Genomic DNA, 17199 nt, shown 5'->3' on the forward strand with positions numbered 1-17199 from the left:
TTGGACAAAAGAGTCAAGAACTTACAATAGGGTAAGGACAGTCTATTCATTAAATGTTGTTAGGAAAATTGGATAGATACATGCAAAAAATGAAAGTAGACCACCTGCTTACACTATACACAAGAATATATGGAAAATGAATTAAATACTTAAATGTAAGACTGGAAACAATAAAAATCTTAGAAGAAAAGATAGGTAGTAAAATCTCAAACATTTTTCATATCCATATTTTTTTCAAAGATATATTCTCAGGAAAGGGAGAGAAAAGAAAAATAATCAAGTGAGAATACATCAAAGTAAAAGTGTTTGTACAGCAAAGGAAGCCATCAACATGATGAAAAGACAACCCACTGAATTGGAGAATTTATTCACCTGTGATACATCTTATAAGGAGTTAATATCCAAAATTTATAAAGAACTTACAAAGCTCAACACCAGAAAAACAGTTAAATTAAAAAAGGTGCAAATGACCTAAATAGACACCTCTCCAAACAAGGCATACAGATGGCCAATAGACATATGAAAAGGTGCTCAACATCACTAATCATCAGAGAGTTGCAAATTAAAACCACCTATCAGAATGACTATCATCAATAAATCAACAAACAATAAGTGGTGGCAAGGATGTGGAGAAAAGGGAACCCTCATGCACTATTGGTGGAAATGCAGATTGGTGTAGCCACTGTAAAAAGCATTATGGAATTACCTCAAAAAGTTAAAAATTAAATTGCCTTATGACCTAGCTATTTCACTTCTGGGAATAAATCTGAAACACTAATTTGAAAGAATCTATGAACTCCTATGTCCATTGCAATGTTATTACAATAGCCAAGATTTGAAAGCAGCCCTGGTGCCCATCAGTAGATGAGTGGTTAAAAATTTTGCCATACATTTTCACAATGGATTACTACCCGGCCATAATAAAGAAGTAAAGCTTACTTTTTGTGACAGCATGGGCGGATCTTGAGAGTATTATGTAAGACTGGAAACAATAAAAATCTTTTATTTATGCTTTATTAAATAAGCCAGTCAGAGAAAGCTACCGGTAAGTAACATGATTTCACTTATATGTGAAATCTAATGAACAAAATGAATAAATAAACTAAATAGAAACATACTCATAGATTCAGAGATCAGACTGTTATAGGAGAGGGGGGTTTGGTGCTGAGTGAAAAAGGTGAAGGAATTAAGCAACAACAACAAAAACAAAGAAAATCTCATGGACACAGACAATAGTATGTTGATTGCCAGAGGGAAAGGGGTGTGGGCAAGTAAAAGAGTGTAAAGGAGTGGGGGATAAATGGTGATGGAAGGAGACTTTACTTTGAGTTGTTAACACACACACAATACAATATACAGATGATGTATTATAGAGTTGTGCACCTGAAACCTATATCATTTTATTAAACAATGTCACCCCAATCCTATATAATAAAAGGATAATATGCAAATCGACTGATTGGCAGAATGACCGGTTACACTGACCACCAGGGGACAGACGCTCAATGCAGGAACTTCCCCCTGGTGGTCAGTGTGCTCACACAGGGGGAGAGCAGTTCAGCCAGAAGCCAGGCCCACGGCTGGTGAGCACAGCATTGGTGGCCGGAGCCTCTCCCACCTCCGCAGCAGTGCTAAGGACCCCTCCGGGTAGGACTGCAAGAGGGCATAGGCTGGGTTGAAGGAACTCGCTCCCCCCAACCCCCCAGTGCACAAATGTCGTGCACCAGGCCTCTAGTAAATTAAATAAAATTTAATTGAAAAAAGAATCCAATTAAAGCTGTGGACTCCATTCCCAGAAATATACTCATATATAACACAACTACAACTTTGCATTTACTTTTAGAGAGGTCATAATAACCCTTCAGAAGAGCAGTGTTTCTTGAGGTGTGGCTTAAGGACATCCTGTATCAGAATCTCTTGGGAATCTTGTTGAAAATGCAGATACCTGAGTCCCTCCCTCAGGTGAAGAAACCAGATTCTTTGCAAATGGATGGAGTCATGGAATTGCATTTAAATATATTCTGGTAATTATGATACACACAAAGCATCCCACAACCTAGGGGTACCGATGGATCCAGGTCCAGACTCCCTGCTTTAAAAATATATTTTTATTGATTTCAGAGAGGAAGTGAGAGAGAGAGAGAGAGAGAGAGAGAGAGAGAGAGAGAGAGAGAGAGAGAGAGAAACATCAATGATGAAATAGAATCGTTGATTGGCTGCCTCCTGCACATCCCCCACTGAGAATTGAGCCCACAATCCAAGCATGTTCTCCTGACTGGATCGAAATGGAAACCCTTTAGTCCACAGGTCAATGCTCTATCCACTGAGCCAAACTAGCTAGGGCAAGACCCCCTGCTTTAAATCTCATTCCCTAATTAGAGTATTTGAATTCTAATAGGGAAATTGGAAATAGGAAAAACCTCAGGATTAAAGATTCAAATGAAGCTGCAAATGTGGAATGACTGATGGGAAAAATGACTCGTATGCAGAGGTCTCTCAAATTATATCGTGTGTGTGTGTGTGTGTGTGTGTGTGTGTGTGTGTGTGTGTGAATGAAAGGGAGAATCACATGTGAAGCTATCTTTATCTTTTTTATATGTATATAAAAGTGATATTTTCAATATCTCTCCTTTCTTCCACCTCACTTTCTCTTTTTCTCTTCTTTCATTACAGTACAGCAAAGCATATCCTCACTCCAAGAGGAAAAGGTGTTATTAAATGGTAAAATGGTTTACAGGCAAAAGAGACTTCAGTAGCAGCCTGAATCTCACTAGAATAGACTGTCAATAAGAGTGATTTGACTAGCATTTGATTTTTTCACAGAAGAATATGCTAAGGGGAAACAGTCACTTGGTTAGCCTCAGTGCCACTCTTTCACATTGGTGGTACTTTCCCATCCTATAAACAGTCACCCCACGAAACTCACTAGCCTTCTTTGCTGAGCAGTGTTTGATAACTATTTCTTCTCAAGAAATACACAGTGTGGTCTCTTAATTATGTGGGCCTCTGCCAAGACAAAAGTACCAAGCATTCAATTTGCATAGAGTGCTAGGGCTCCATGAACTTTCTAACGCCCATCCATGAGCCCCCTAGGGCACTACTTCCCAAACTCTAGTCCTGGACTTCTGAGAATTTGGGTCATTTCAGGACATGGTAGAACTCCCAAGGTCTATGCTTCACTCCAGACTTACTGAACCAGAATTTCTGGGATATCTGCTTGGACAAGCTCCCCAGATGGTTCTGATATGCACTGAAATGTGGGACACAAGTGGTGTGAGTTCAGAACCCTAGTAGAGGGTTCTTCCCTGTGTTAACTAATGCCATACTTCAGTCCCCATGGGAGTCTTCTCCAAGGGAAATCAGTGAGTGCAGGACATTGGGGGCCATCACATGGTTCTAAGATGTGAGTCTTCAAGAAATGAGGCTAACACACTTTTTGTTTTGTTCCTAGATCAGACTCTATACAGGACATGCTGGCAGGTTGGGTATGCTTGAGAGGTCAGAAAAAAAGATAGTTCAGTCTGAGAACTATTAAATGATTCTCTTTATAGATACAGTCTATCTATGCCCTCTATACTGTAAATATGGAATTGAAAATTGGGTTGCACAGCCTGCTGCTGTTCTGCAGGGAGAGGATGCTCAAGTGAACCAATGCCTAGTTAATAGCATATCATCTGGCTGTGGCAGCCTGCTGTAGCTTCTGGCTGCCTGAGAGTGTGTTGGTTGAGAAGAATGGCACCCTTTCTCTGACTCCATTTCCAAGAAAGGCTCCTCCCTCCACTCTCGTGATACAACTCAGATAGAAGCTGCTCTCTAGGGAGCTGCCTGATTTTTCATAGCAAGCCCTTTCTGCCTTGCTCCCTCCCTGCTAATAAGCAATCTTTGAGGAGATGGGGAGGGCAACCCTCCTGGAGGGCTACATATGCCCCTCTTGTCAGATGGTTGGAAAAGCCATAGAAGGAGACGAGAATGTTCAGGCTGCTTTGTGTGTGCACAGAAGATAGAAGATTCCACCCAGCCACTGCTACTGGTCTTGTGGTAAAAGATGTCATGGTTTGCTGAAACCGGTTTGGCTCAGTGGTAGAGCGTTGGTCTGCAGACTGAAAGGTCCTGGGTTCGATACCGGTCAGGGGCATGTACGTTGGTTGCGGGCACATCCCCGGTAGGGGGTGTGCAACAGGCAGTTGGTTGATGTTTCTCTCTCATCGACGTTTCTAGCTCTCTATCTCTCTCCCTTCCTCTCTGTAAAAAAATCAATAAAATATATTAAAAAAAGATGTCATGGTTTATTTCATGGAACAACAGTTTAATTTAAGGTGGTCACCTTTGGTGTGGAACCTACTCTGCCAACACCAAACTCAATTCAGCTCTGTTTCAAGAGAAACCATTGGTTCCCAATGGAAACAACCAAGGATAAATAAGCACAGAAGATTGGTTTTCAAACTCTATGTCCAATTTATTATCAGTGACAGTTGTATCTATAGAAGCAATATGTTCCCTCCTTAAGTTGGTTTATATAGGGGGCGAACTTCTCTCAGCTCCCAACTCTAAAACATCTCATAGTGGACTCTGCCCTTGTGCTTAAAATCTTCACCTTTGGAGGTGCTTCTATACTTTAGGCATTCTTAATAGCAGCAATATTACCCCCAAGAGAACAAAAACTGGTTCTTGGGGATGGAGGGATCTTAGATATTACAATGGTGTGTGTGCCTTCAAAGGGCAGCAGTACATAAACAGACACACATATATCTGTGGTATAAAAATTTCATGAGTAGCAAGAAATTAGGGAATAAAATGTTTTAAAAGGCTCCTTATTGGCAGAATAATTAAAAAAAAATGGTTGAGAAACACTGGTATAGGGGAAGGGTAAAGAACATTTGATACCAGGGCCAAATCTGGTCTTTGGCCTAATTCTTTTCAGCCTGCTTATTTGACCTCTTATTTCTTTAGTAATTGCTGTAGTAAGTGAGGAAATAATGTTTTCCTAGGCAGACTGCCCTAGCTGAGTCATTTAGAGGGAAGAAGTAGGTTGAAAGACAAAGAGCTGTATTTGTGAGGGGTGGCTAATTGGCTAATAATTTAATTGGAATTTCAAAGGCCAAAGCCTAAACCCTAAATTAATTTTAAAAAGCAGATAACACCAACCTTAGAATTCTAAAAATTTATAGTGTCTCATTCCACCTCAAATCAGATGAGGGTACTCTACATCAGAGAAGGGCCTTGAATGATCTTTGCTATGGGTCAGTGATACCAGATGACAAAAGGGCTCCCCGCCACTTGATTCGATCTCCTCATCCAATGTTCTTTACTCCTGATGCTGAACTGAAACCTGGCTTCTGAGCAGGCATCTCTAGTGGAGTTGGCTTGTTCCCTCACAAGTTACCCAACTTCTAAGCCAGGAAATGGGGTGGGTGTTCTTACTCACCAGTGCTGCTTTCAGACCACTCTTCCTACACCTTCATGTAAAAAATTCTCCTTTGAAGCTCCTTTTAGCCAGCAATATCGCATTTTCCCCTTGTGCATTATGGCCAACTTCTAAAGTCCCCATTATTCAATGTATACATAGACATCTGCCTCTTTGTCTCCCTCTATATCCCAACTCTTACCATTTTTCTGGATCTCGCTCAGCACTTCAAAAATTAAGTTTACATTCTCTCCACAGCAGACAAAGTGAAATTTTTTTATAAACATAAATTGAATCATGTCTTCCATATCTTTAAAATCCTCCAATGAGCCAAAACCGGTTTGGCTCAGTGGATAGAGCATAGGTCTGCGGACTGAAAGGTCCCAAGTTCGATTCCGGTCAAGGGCATGTACATTGGTTGCGGGCACATCCCCGGTAGGGGTGTGCAGGAGGCAGCTGGTCGATGTCTCTCTCTGTCATCGATGTTTCTAGCTCTCTATTCCTCTCCCTTCCTCTCTGTAAAAAAATCAATAAAAAATATTTTTCTTTTTAAAAAAATCCTCCAATGGCTTTCTATTGCTCTTAGGATGCAGCTCTCATAGTCATGTGCTGCTTAACCATGGGGATAGCTTCTGAGAAATCCATTATTAGGGGATATTATCATTGGGTGAACATCATAGTGTTTACTTACAAAACCTAGATGGTTTAGCCTACTACTCACCTAGGCTGTATGGCATAGCCTGTCACTTCTAGGCTACAAACTTGTAAAGCCTGTTACTATATAAAATAACACAAGATTAAGTCAAGCATGTGAGAGCTCTCTCTCTGATGTGGCTCAGTTGGTTGGAGCATCATTCTATACACCAAAAAGTCTCCAGTTTGATTTCTGGACAGGGGACATATCCAAGACACAGGTGTGGGCTTATGCGGGAGTCAACCAATTGATCTCTCTCCCTCTCTCTCTCTCTCTCTCTCTCTCTCTCTCTCTCTCTCTCTCTAATATAAAAATATTAAATCAAATACAGGAGAAAATTATGTAATTAAGAGGTGCTGTAAATATACCTCTTGTAGAGTAGAAAGCGTACACTCTAAAATAATAAAAAAAAAGTATAGTATAGCAAATAGATAAACCAGGATAAACTAGTAATATTGTCACTTATTATCATTTTCAAGTTATGTGTTGTGCATAATTATATGTGTTGCACTTTCATATGACTGGCAATGTAGCAGGTTTGTTTACACCAACATCATCATAAACCTGTGAGTAATATGATGGCTACGACATCACTGGGCAATAGGAAATTTTCGGCTCTATTATAATGTTATGGGACCACCATTATAAACATTGATATGTGGGCATGATTATATTTCTCTCTATGAATGGGTTACAAGGTCCTGCGTGATCTGGCTCCCATCTATTTCTGCACTCTTTTCTAGGGTTCTTGGATTCTCTCACTCTGCTTTAGCCATACAAACTCACCAAGCTCATTTCTTAAGGTTCCTTACATATGCTCTTTTCTATCCCTGGCAAGTTTTTCTCCCAAATTTTTGCATGAATTTTGCTTTTCTTCCAAATTTCTCATCCTCCCAGGTCACAGTTAAAATGTCACTTCAGGTTTGTATTTCTCTGTCACCTATCTATAATAATAAAATAGTAATATGCTAATATGACCAGACATTATTCCAGATGTCATTCTGGACAAAGCTGCAGCTAGAGGGAAGCCTGGGTCCTGGGTGCCTGCAGGCAGCTGGAGGGAAACCCAGGTCCCAGGTGTCAGACAGAAGTCGGCTGCTGGCAGCCAGGGGAAGGAAGGCCTACTATTGCATGCATTTCGTGCAACTGCCTACCACCACTCCACCCCACCCAGTTACTCTTTTACATTATCCTACTCTGTTATTTTCATAGTACCTATCAAGTTCTTAAATGATCTTATCTGTTTGTTTTTGTCTGTCTCCCTCAATAAATATACCTGCTGGATTAGTGAATTCTTGATAACTTCAACATTCATGTGACTTCCTGATCCTCAATGACCCTGCCTTTCATACCACTTCAGTCATCCACTGCCCTGTCCACACCCTTGTCCCTGTCACCATTTCAAGCTGCTTCATCTCTAAAATCATAAATAAAATAACTTATTCATTACTCCCAATATACTAGGTCTTTAATGTCTGATGTTATAGGTTGGTTTTCCTAGGAAGCAAACTCTAAAAGGAAGTGTAGTGTGCAGGATGTTTATTAAAAAGTTCCCTTAGGATTAATACCAATAGAAAGGGAGGAAGAAAGCAGAATTGGGCAGAAAGAGATGCAATGCACCTCCAGCAACAGCCTTGGTTAATCCCATATGGAAGCTATGAAACTAGAATGGTCCTTAAGTGTTATTCTGAGTGGGCCATAATGACCAGGGATTTATACCTATGTCTCAATTAGTCATTTGATGTGGAGAAAGGGAAAAGGGTGTGACTTTAGGTAAGGAAGCTAACTTTCTGCAGCTGTGATGCGGCTGAATACCCTGGCAGCACAGTCTGAAGGCAGCTTGTGAAGGCATTCCAAACTGCTGAGGCAAAAAAAATCCTTTACTGAAAGGTGATCAGTGTGCATTTTACTTCATTCTATCAGCCTCCTTTCTGCCCTCATTTCCTTCCCTATTCAACTTATGTGCCATTGTTCATCACTGCAACTATACTCAAGTAAGTACCCTCAAGTCCTTATTGCATTGTCTTTCTGTGCTACCTGCTCAGCCAAAACCTCCAACCTTAAGTGAATTCAAGTAATTTTAATACCTATTCCTGTACCTTGGCTGCTGGACATAGACAAAATCAAGTTATTTTGCATATGTGTGTTTCCACAAATCTGTAGTCTCCAAACTCAAGTGGATCTTCAATGTCATCTATAAATCCTAATATGTTTTGCTTATGAACATTCTCCCACTCACAACTCCCAACTATTTCAAACCTTCTCCATGTTCTTCGAAGCACTTAATCCCTACTTCTCCCACCCTCCTCTGAATATATGACCTAACCTCTTCTTCAAGGAGAAAATCACAATCAGAAAGGTTTTTAGAAATTATTTTCAACAAATCCCTAGGTAGACAAGAGCTATTGATTCTATCTCTCAAATAACTTTCAAATCCTTTCACTTCTTACCTTTTCTACTGCCATGTCTTTCTTTTAAGTCACTATTCTCTTACATTTGAATGGTTATAAGTGTCTTCTACCTAATCTGCTTGATTACATATTTTTCTTATCTGCTATTGAAGGAAAACATCATGCTTACTTTTTCTCTTTTCATTTATCCCTACATCCTGGCTAATTCTTATTTCTGTTGAGGTCCCACCTTAACTGACTCCTCAGTAAGAACTTATTTGACTCTTTAAACTTGATTAAAATCTTCTGATATACACTGAGTGGCCAGATTATTATGATCTGGCCATTCAGAGTGTGTGTGTGTGTGTGTGTGTGTGTGTGTGTGTGTTTACCAGAGGCCCAGTGCATGAATTCATGCACAGGTGGGGTCCCTCTGGGTGGCCTGCAGGGATCAGGCCAAAACTCACAGTCCAATGCTGCCTGCAGCTCCTACCTGCCATTCCCACTCATCCCAGCCCTGCTGTGCCAGCCTTGGGCTCTCGCCCAATTAGTCCCTGTGTCTGGCACCCTCCCAAGGGAGTGGCCTGTGGGATCGTGCTAAAACTGGCTCTGACATTCTCCCAAGTGGTCCTGGATTGTGAGAGGGCACAGGCCAGGCTGAGGGACCCCACCAGTGCACAATTGGGCTTGGGAGGGACTGAAGGAGGGCTCCATGGAGTGTCCGGCCCATCTCTTTCAGTCCTGATCAGCCAAACTCCAGCAGCAAGCTAACCTACCAGTTGGAGCATCTGCCTCCTGGTGGTCAGTGCACATCATAGCAACTGGTCGACTAGTTGACTGCCCCCTGGTGGTCAGTGCATGTCATAGCAATGGTTGAGCAGCCTTAGCATATCATTAGCATATTACGCTTTGATTGGTTGTGTGGTTGTTCTACTGTTTGGTCTATTTGCATATTACCCTTTTATTATATAGGATTAGAGGACTGGTGCATGAATTTATGCATGGGTGGGGTCTGGCCAGCCTGGCCAGAGGGAGGGGACATGGGTGGTTGGCTCTGTACCTGCTGGTCAGACTCCTGGTCAAGGGGACAATTTGCATATTAGCCTTTTATTATATAGGATATACACTGAGTGGCCAGATTATTATGCATTCAGAGATCATAATAATCTGGCCACTTAGTGTATGTTTTCATAGAACCCTGTCATTCCTTTTCATAGCACTTAAATACCTTGTATTATTTCTCTATTGCTGTGGAAAAAAATTGCCTCAAAAACATAGAAGCTTAAAAAAAAAGTATTTATTATTTCACAGTTTCTGTTGGTCAAAAGTGTTAGGTGATTCTGACTTAGGATCTCACATGATATTGTAGACAAGATGTTGACTAGGATTGTAGCTGCCTGAAAGCTTACCTGGGGTTGGAATATCTACTTAAAAGAGGGCTCACTCCTGCTTTTGGCAGGAGGCCCCAGTTCTTTACTATATAGACCTTTCTGTAGGGCTTCTTAAGTGTCATCATTATATAGCAGTGGCTTTCCCCAAAGCAAGTGTTCCAAGAAAGGGGAAAAGAAGGAAACTGCAATGTTTCTATGACCAAGTCTTGGAAGCCACACATCATTACTTCTGCCAGATTCTATTTGTCATAAGTGAGACACTAAGTCCAACCCACACTCAAGCGGAGGGGAATTAAGTTCTGCCTTTTAAAAGGAAGAGTATATAAAAGAATTGTGGACCTATTGCAAAAACTTACATTTACCTCTTTATAATTGTGTTTGCTTATTTGTCTTCACCAGACTGCAACCTCCATAAGTACAAGTACCATGTATATCTATTTCATTCCTGTGTTTCCAATGTCTAGCACAGTGCAGCATAATGGAATTTGAATAATTATTTGCTGAGTGAAGGAAATAATTAATTACTGAGTTGATGGCTCTTATTAGAAAGGGAGAGGAGACACTACACAACAATGATTTATGAATCAATAGCCTCTTAGATAAAATTAGTGTATTGAGTTAGTTTTGGGAAGAATGAGAAGAATGAGGTTCACATGGAATGGAGTTATATGACAAGAGTAAAAAGTCTTGAAGGAGGAAAATGGCAGCCAAATAGGCAGCCATGTTACACACTTCCTCTGTGCTAAACTGGTTTCAGTGCCGAGGAGACAATTTTCAAGAAGGAAGGTCAGAGGACGCCTGAAGAATAGTAGGAGCAGGAATCTGGACTGGAAAGGGGTGACTGGCCCCTGGGCTGAGAGTGTGAGGTGGAGGCTGCATTGCACCAAAGTCGTGTCCCTTGGTGACAGGAGTAATACTCAATTGTGAAAAGGAAAACCCACAGGGCTGCTGGCACCCCAGGAATCTACTAGTAGATCTGGGACCACAGCTGCGAAGGGCTGTGTCCTGAAAGGTGACAGGAGGAGAGAAATTGCAGTTTTGTGGTTGTTTTGCTTTTGTTTTGTCTTTGCCTTTATATGCTAAATCCAGGATATAGGACTTGTCAGCTGCAAAGACTCACTTGAAACACTGATTCAGTGAGGGGCACGGATTTGTGGAGCTTGAGGAGAGGCTGGGGAGTGAGACAGGGCAGCGAGTTGAGTCCAAGACTCTTCCTAACCCTCTAAACCCAGGCAGCCATTTCTCCCCAGAAGAGCCAGCCCCTCCAAGTGACCTCAAGGCATGGAATACAGCCTGCATTTTGAGCTATACAAAGGAAACACAGTCTAAAAAGCTCCAAAGAGCCCTCAGTGTCTGGGTTGGAAGAGGGGCCAGTCAGCTCTACTAACCTGGGAATCAGACTGATAAAAGCTTTAGGTTTCCAGCCAACCCCACTGGTCTCCATACAATGATCTCTGACTAACAAGGGTCAGAGTAATATTTTGGGCCACACACGGAGGAGTGGCCCTGACTCAGGGAAAATACATCCATCTGCTCCCCAGATAGCAAAACAGCACTAACGCCACCTAAAGCCCTGACAGAAGCAGACGCTTGTGATTATGATTGGCAGCTGGCATATAGGCAAAACAGGCAGATTGGACCTGCCTGCTTGCAGCCAAGGCCTGTGGAGACAGACATAAGCAGAGGAGCAGTGGGTCTTCAAAGACAGTGCCAGACAGTGGTCAGCACCTAAATACCTAACAGGGAGCCTAGAAGTGACAGACAGAAGAGTGGGGTCTATAACCAGCCCACATGGGGCATTAAAATGTGGCTAAAATGAACAACACTTCAATTTTTTATTATTTATCTTTTAGGTTCTTTTAATTTATTTAATAGTTATTTTATTTTTATTTTTTATTGTTATTCTATTCTATTTTCCCACTTTTTTATTCCTCGCTTCTCCACTTTTTATCCTGTTTTTCTTCTCCTTTCCCTGCTTTAGCTCATTTTTCTTTCTTTTTACTCCTTCTTAAAAAGTGATATTCTTCATCTGCTTTATTGATGTTTTATTATTACTACAGTCTATTTTGGCTTATTTATATATCTATTTTTCTCTTCCCTGCTCCTACTCCATTTTCCTTTCTCTTTTCTCTTTCTTTGCTACTAATTTTTTTCTTTTTCCTGCGGTGGGCATCTTCTCTGTTTTCCGCGTCCTGCACGGAAAACGACAGGTTCCTGAGTGGAGGAGGTGGGGATGAAAAAATTAGAGAAAGAAAGAGACAAGAGACAGAAATAGAGTCATAAAGCTGGGCACTAGGTAGGTGCCATCTCTCTGATGGAGAGACGGTCACACTCACCACAGACAGCACAGCACATTTATTGGTTTCCAAAGGGGATTTTAAGGTAAAAAGGAGTTTCAGGTATGCCCAGATCCTATTCATTAAGATCTGGGTAAGTTCCTCATTGTTTGGTACAAGATTTAGCATATTAAGATCTGGGTAAGTCAAGGTCTTATTTGTTCCTCATTCCAAGCACATGGATAAAGATAAGAAATCAGTACTGATAACAGGATTCTGCCAGTGACCTCAGGCTCAGCTGATAAGAATGAAAAGAATGTCCTTGTGCCTTCCCAGATGGCTCTCTACATTTTCCCCCATCTCCTCTCTTGCTTTTTTCTGCTCCTAATTTTCAATTATTTTCACTTCCCAAATCCAGGTTTTTCTACCTTCCCATCTATTCTCCTTTTCAATAAATAAATAAATGAATAAATAAATAAATTTATTTTTATTTTTTTATGTTTTCCTCTTATCCACTCATTCTCTTTCTCCCTCCTCTATACTAAACCATGGTACTTCCCCTATTCATCCAATTCCTTGACCTTATTTTCTGTATTTAAGTTCTACCTTCACAGATTTTGCCCCCATCCCTTCTTCTGGATGTTTTTTCTTTGTGCTTTTTGATTTATTTGTTTGTTTTGTTGTGTTATCTCCCCATATTCTTACTTCATTTTTTCTTTCTACTTTTCTTTTTTTCTTTTCTCACTATCATTTCTGTTCTCATTTCTCTCTCCTAATTCTATTTTCTCTGGTGGTCACTTCTATTGGTGTTATAGGAGTCTTGAGTACATTTGTGTTCTGTTTTTGTGTTATATCTTGTGTTGTATTTTGTGCTGATAATGCTACAGTGGTTGGCACAATGGAGTAGAGTGCAAGCTACATAACCAGACATTCTAAGAGAAGACTTCATCCACAGATGGAACAATAACATTCAAGACCCAACTACATCAAGAGAACTCAAATATCTTAAATAAGGGGAATCCATAGAATACCCAGCCCAGAATACCTAAGGCCTAAGAGACTAAACCACTGGATCTCACAAAACATCTATTACATAAGACAAATCCAAAAAATCTGGGTGGCAAAGCAGTTTTATTTAATACATAGAAACAATCATAAAGCAGTGGCAAAAATGGGGAGACAAAGAAACAACTTCAATATGAAAGAAAAAGGGGAATCACCAGAAAAGGAAATAAATGAAATGTAGGTAAGCAATTTGTCAGAGGATGAATTCAGAGTAATGGCTGAAAAGGGTGGATGAGAATCAAGAGGAAATGAATAATGACATAAATGCAATTAAGAACACAATGGGAGGTTTCAACAGTAGGCTAGTAGAAGCTGAGGACCAAATCAGTGAGTTAGAAGACAAGGTAGTAGGAAAAAACACACAAACACAGAAGCAACTGGAAAAAACATAAAATGCAGGAGGAGAGTCTAAAGGAGTTTTGAGACAACATGAAATATAGCAACATCCATATAATAGGGATGGCAGAAGGAGGGGAAGCTGAGCAAAGAATAGAAAACCTATTGGAAGAAATAATTACAGAAAACTCTCCTGACTTGGGGAAGAAAACAACCACACAAGTCCAAGCATACAGAATCCTAAACAAGATGGACTGAAAAAAGAACAACACCACGACACATCCGAATCAAATTGGCAAACATCAACAACAAAGTAAGAATCTTCAAGGCTGCCAGAGAGACAGGAAGTTACCTACAAGGGATCTCCCATTAGACTATCAACTGATTTCTCAGCAGAAACACATCAGGCCAGAAGGGAATGGAATGAAGTATACAAAGTGATGCAAAGCAAGGGACTGAATCCAAGGATACTCTACTCAGCAAGGAGATCATTTAAAATTAAAGGGGAAATCAGGAGCTACACAGACCAAAAAAAGCTAAGGGACTTTATTACTACCAAGGCAACAATGCAAGAAATGCTAAAGGGTCTACTGGAAAAAGAAGAAATAGAAAGGGAAGAAGGAACACAGGCATAAATAATAAAAATGGCAACAAATAAGTACCTATCAATAATAACCTTAAATTGTAAATGGATAAAATTCTCCAATCAAAAGACATAGGGTAGCTGAATGGATAAGAAAACATGACCCATATATTTTTTGTCTACAGGAGACCCACCTCAGAACAAAGGACTCACACAGACAGAAAGTGAAAGGCTGGAAAAAATTGTATTCAGGTAAATGAAAAAGAAAAAGTTTGAGTAGCAATTTTTATATCTGACAAAATAGAGCTCAAAGCGAAGGCCATAGCAGGATTTAAGGAAGGCAACTTCATAATACTTAAAGGATTGATTCAACAAGAGAATATAACTCTGTTATACATATATGCACCAAATGCAGGAACATCCAAATAAAAAAAAATCTGGAAGATATAAAGGGAGATAAAAACAGAAATACAATCATAGTAGGATACTTTAATACCTCATTGACACCAGCAAATTCTTTAAACAGAAAAAAAAAATAGCAAAGAAACATGACTCATTAGATCAAATGGAATTAACTGAAATCGTCAGAACATCCACCCCAAAACAAAGGAATACACATTCTTCTCAAGTGCACTTGGGACATTTTCAAAGATAGACCACATATTGGGACACAGACTAAGTCTCTACAAATTCAAGAAGATTTAAATCATATCAAGCATCTTCTCATATCACAATGATATAAAATTAGATATCAACTACAATAAAAACAAACACATGGAGGCTAAATAGCATGCTATTAAACAATGAATATGTTACCATAGATATTAAAGAAGAAGAAAAATGGAAATAAATGAGAACACAGCAATCCAAAATTTATAGAACACAATGAAAGCAGTCCTGAGAGAGAAGTTCATAGCACTTTAGGCATACCTCAAAAAAAAAAGAAAAACTGATAATAAGTTACATAACCTGACAACTGAAAGAACTAGAAACAGAGCAATGAGAATAGCCATGAGTTAGTAGAAGGAAGGAAGTAATAAATATCAGAATGGAAATAAATGACATAGAGACAAAAAAACAAAACAAAAGAAACACAAACTCACAAAACAACAAAACAAACAAACAAACAAACAAACAAACAAAAAACCTCAAAAGATCAATAGAACCAATAGCTAGTTCTTTGAAAGGATAAACAAGATTGATGAACCTCTAGCCAAGCTCGCTAACAAGCAAAGAAAGAGGACTGAATTAAACAAAATAAGAAATGAAAGAGGTGAGGCAACAACTGACCTCACAGAAATACAAAGAATTATAAAAAAATACTATGAACAACTCTATTCCAGCAAACTGGAAAACCTAGACAAGTTGTACACATGCCTAGAAATATACAATCTTCCAAAACTCAATCAGGAAGATTAGAAACATGAATAGGTCAATAACTACTAGTGAAATTGAAGCAGTAATCAAAAAACTTCCAGCAAAAATAAATAAATAAATAAATAATAAATAAATAAATAAATAAATAAATAAATAAATAAATAAATAAATAAAATAAAAAAGCCCTGGTCTGGACAGCTTCACAAGGGGAGTTTTACTAAACATTCAAAAAGAACTAAAACCTACCCTTCTCAGACTATTCCAAAATATTCAAGAGGAAGGAACACTTCCAAGCTCTCCTATGAAGTCAGCAATACCCTAATCAAAAAGCCAGATAAAGATACTACAAAGAACAAGAATTACAGGCAAATATCCCTGATGAACATAGATGCTTAAATCCTCAACAAAATATTATCAAATTGCATGCAGCAATACATTAAAAAGATCATACACCATGAATAAATGGGATTTATTCCTGAGGCTTAATATTGTCACAGAGACTGGTTTTTCACCTGGAAATTAAGTTGCTACAGAGCCCAGCAACTATATAGTGATAGTGCTTATATGGTAAATATGGCCAAAATTATTGAAACAGCTACTATAGGGCACACTAATTCAGAGGAACTCTTTCATTTATTTTTCAGCCTTCAAAAGGTTTGAGAACGACAATTTCCATGTTTTATTGGCTATATTAGATCCTATTCTGGCATTCCTGGTCCCTTGGCTGCAGGTAATGAGGAGGTAGATCGCCTCGTTGCCTCAGTAGAGGAGGTTACTCCATTTTCCATGGCACAAGCCTCACATGCCCTACATCATCAAAATGCCTCTGTTTTGCGCAAGGAACTCCATATTTCCTGAGAGCAGGCTCACCAAGTTGTCAAGCAATGCCCTCAGTGTGTTATCCACCTCCCTGTGTCATTAGAGGTAAATCCCCAAGGACTTAAACCTAATCAAATCTGGCAAATGGATGTCACTCATATACCTGAATTTGGCAGATTTCAGTAGGTCCATATCTCCATAGATACATGCTCATGCTTCATTTTCACTACTCCCCAAACAGGGGAAAGTGCAAAGCATGTAATTAACCACTGCCTAGAAGCTTTTCCAGTCATGGGACGGCCTCTAGAGATAAAAACACATAATGAACCTGCCTATACTAGCTCCTCCTTTCAGCAGTTTTTCAAGCAATACCAAATAATACAGAAAACAGGAATTCCATATAATCCCCAGGGACATGCAATTATAGAAAGAGCTAATAAAACCTTAAAGACAGAAAGGGGGAAAAGGGTAACTGATTCCACAGAATCAGTTACATCATGCCCTTCACACTTCAAATTTTTAAAACTGTGACAACGAGGGTCTCACAGCAGCCAAGACGCATCAAGCTCCTGGTGCCATAGCATCTTGTGGTATGGCACGATGGAAGGATTTACAAACAGGGCAGTGGAGAAGGCCAGATTCAGTAATGATGTGGGGAAGAGAGCACATTTGTATATTTCCAGAAGGTGCTTCTAACTGCATCTGGGTGCCAGAGCAAGTGGTGTGTCACAACCATGGACCTGGGAGAACAGTTCACACCTCCCATGATGATGCCAGCTCATCTACCAACCCTGAGAAAGAAGAAAAGCAGAAGACAGGTGATCAAGGCCACCCAAGAAGCTAGTGTCCCCACATGGGGTCAAC

At 39.8% G+C, this 17199-nt stretch overlaps 1 long non-coding RNA gene across 1 annotated transcript in view; it reads left to right on the forward strand.

The window, feature by feature from the left end:
* The window catches only part of LOC311615240, a 974758-nt gene that overhangs the window by 78111 nt on the left and 879448 nt on the right, over positions 1–17199 (forward strand). The gene's annotated exons all lie outside the window — the stretch shown is intronic.

This window comes from Pipistrellus hanaki, assembly GCF_964339955.1.
Source record: "Pipistrellus hanaki genome assembly, chromosome: X".
NCBI lineage: Eukaryota > Metazoa > Chordata > Mammalia > Chiroptera > Vespertilionidae > Pipistrellus > Pipistrellus hanaki.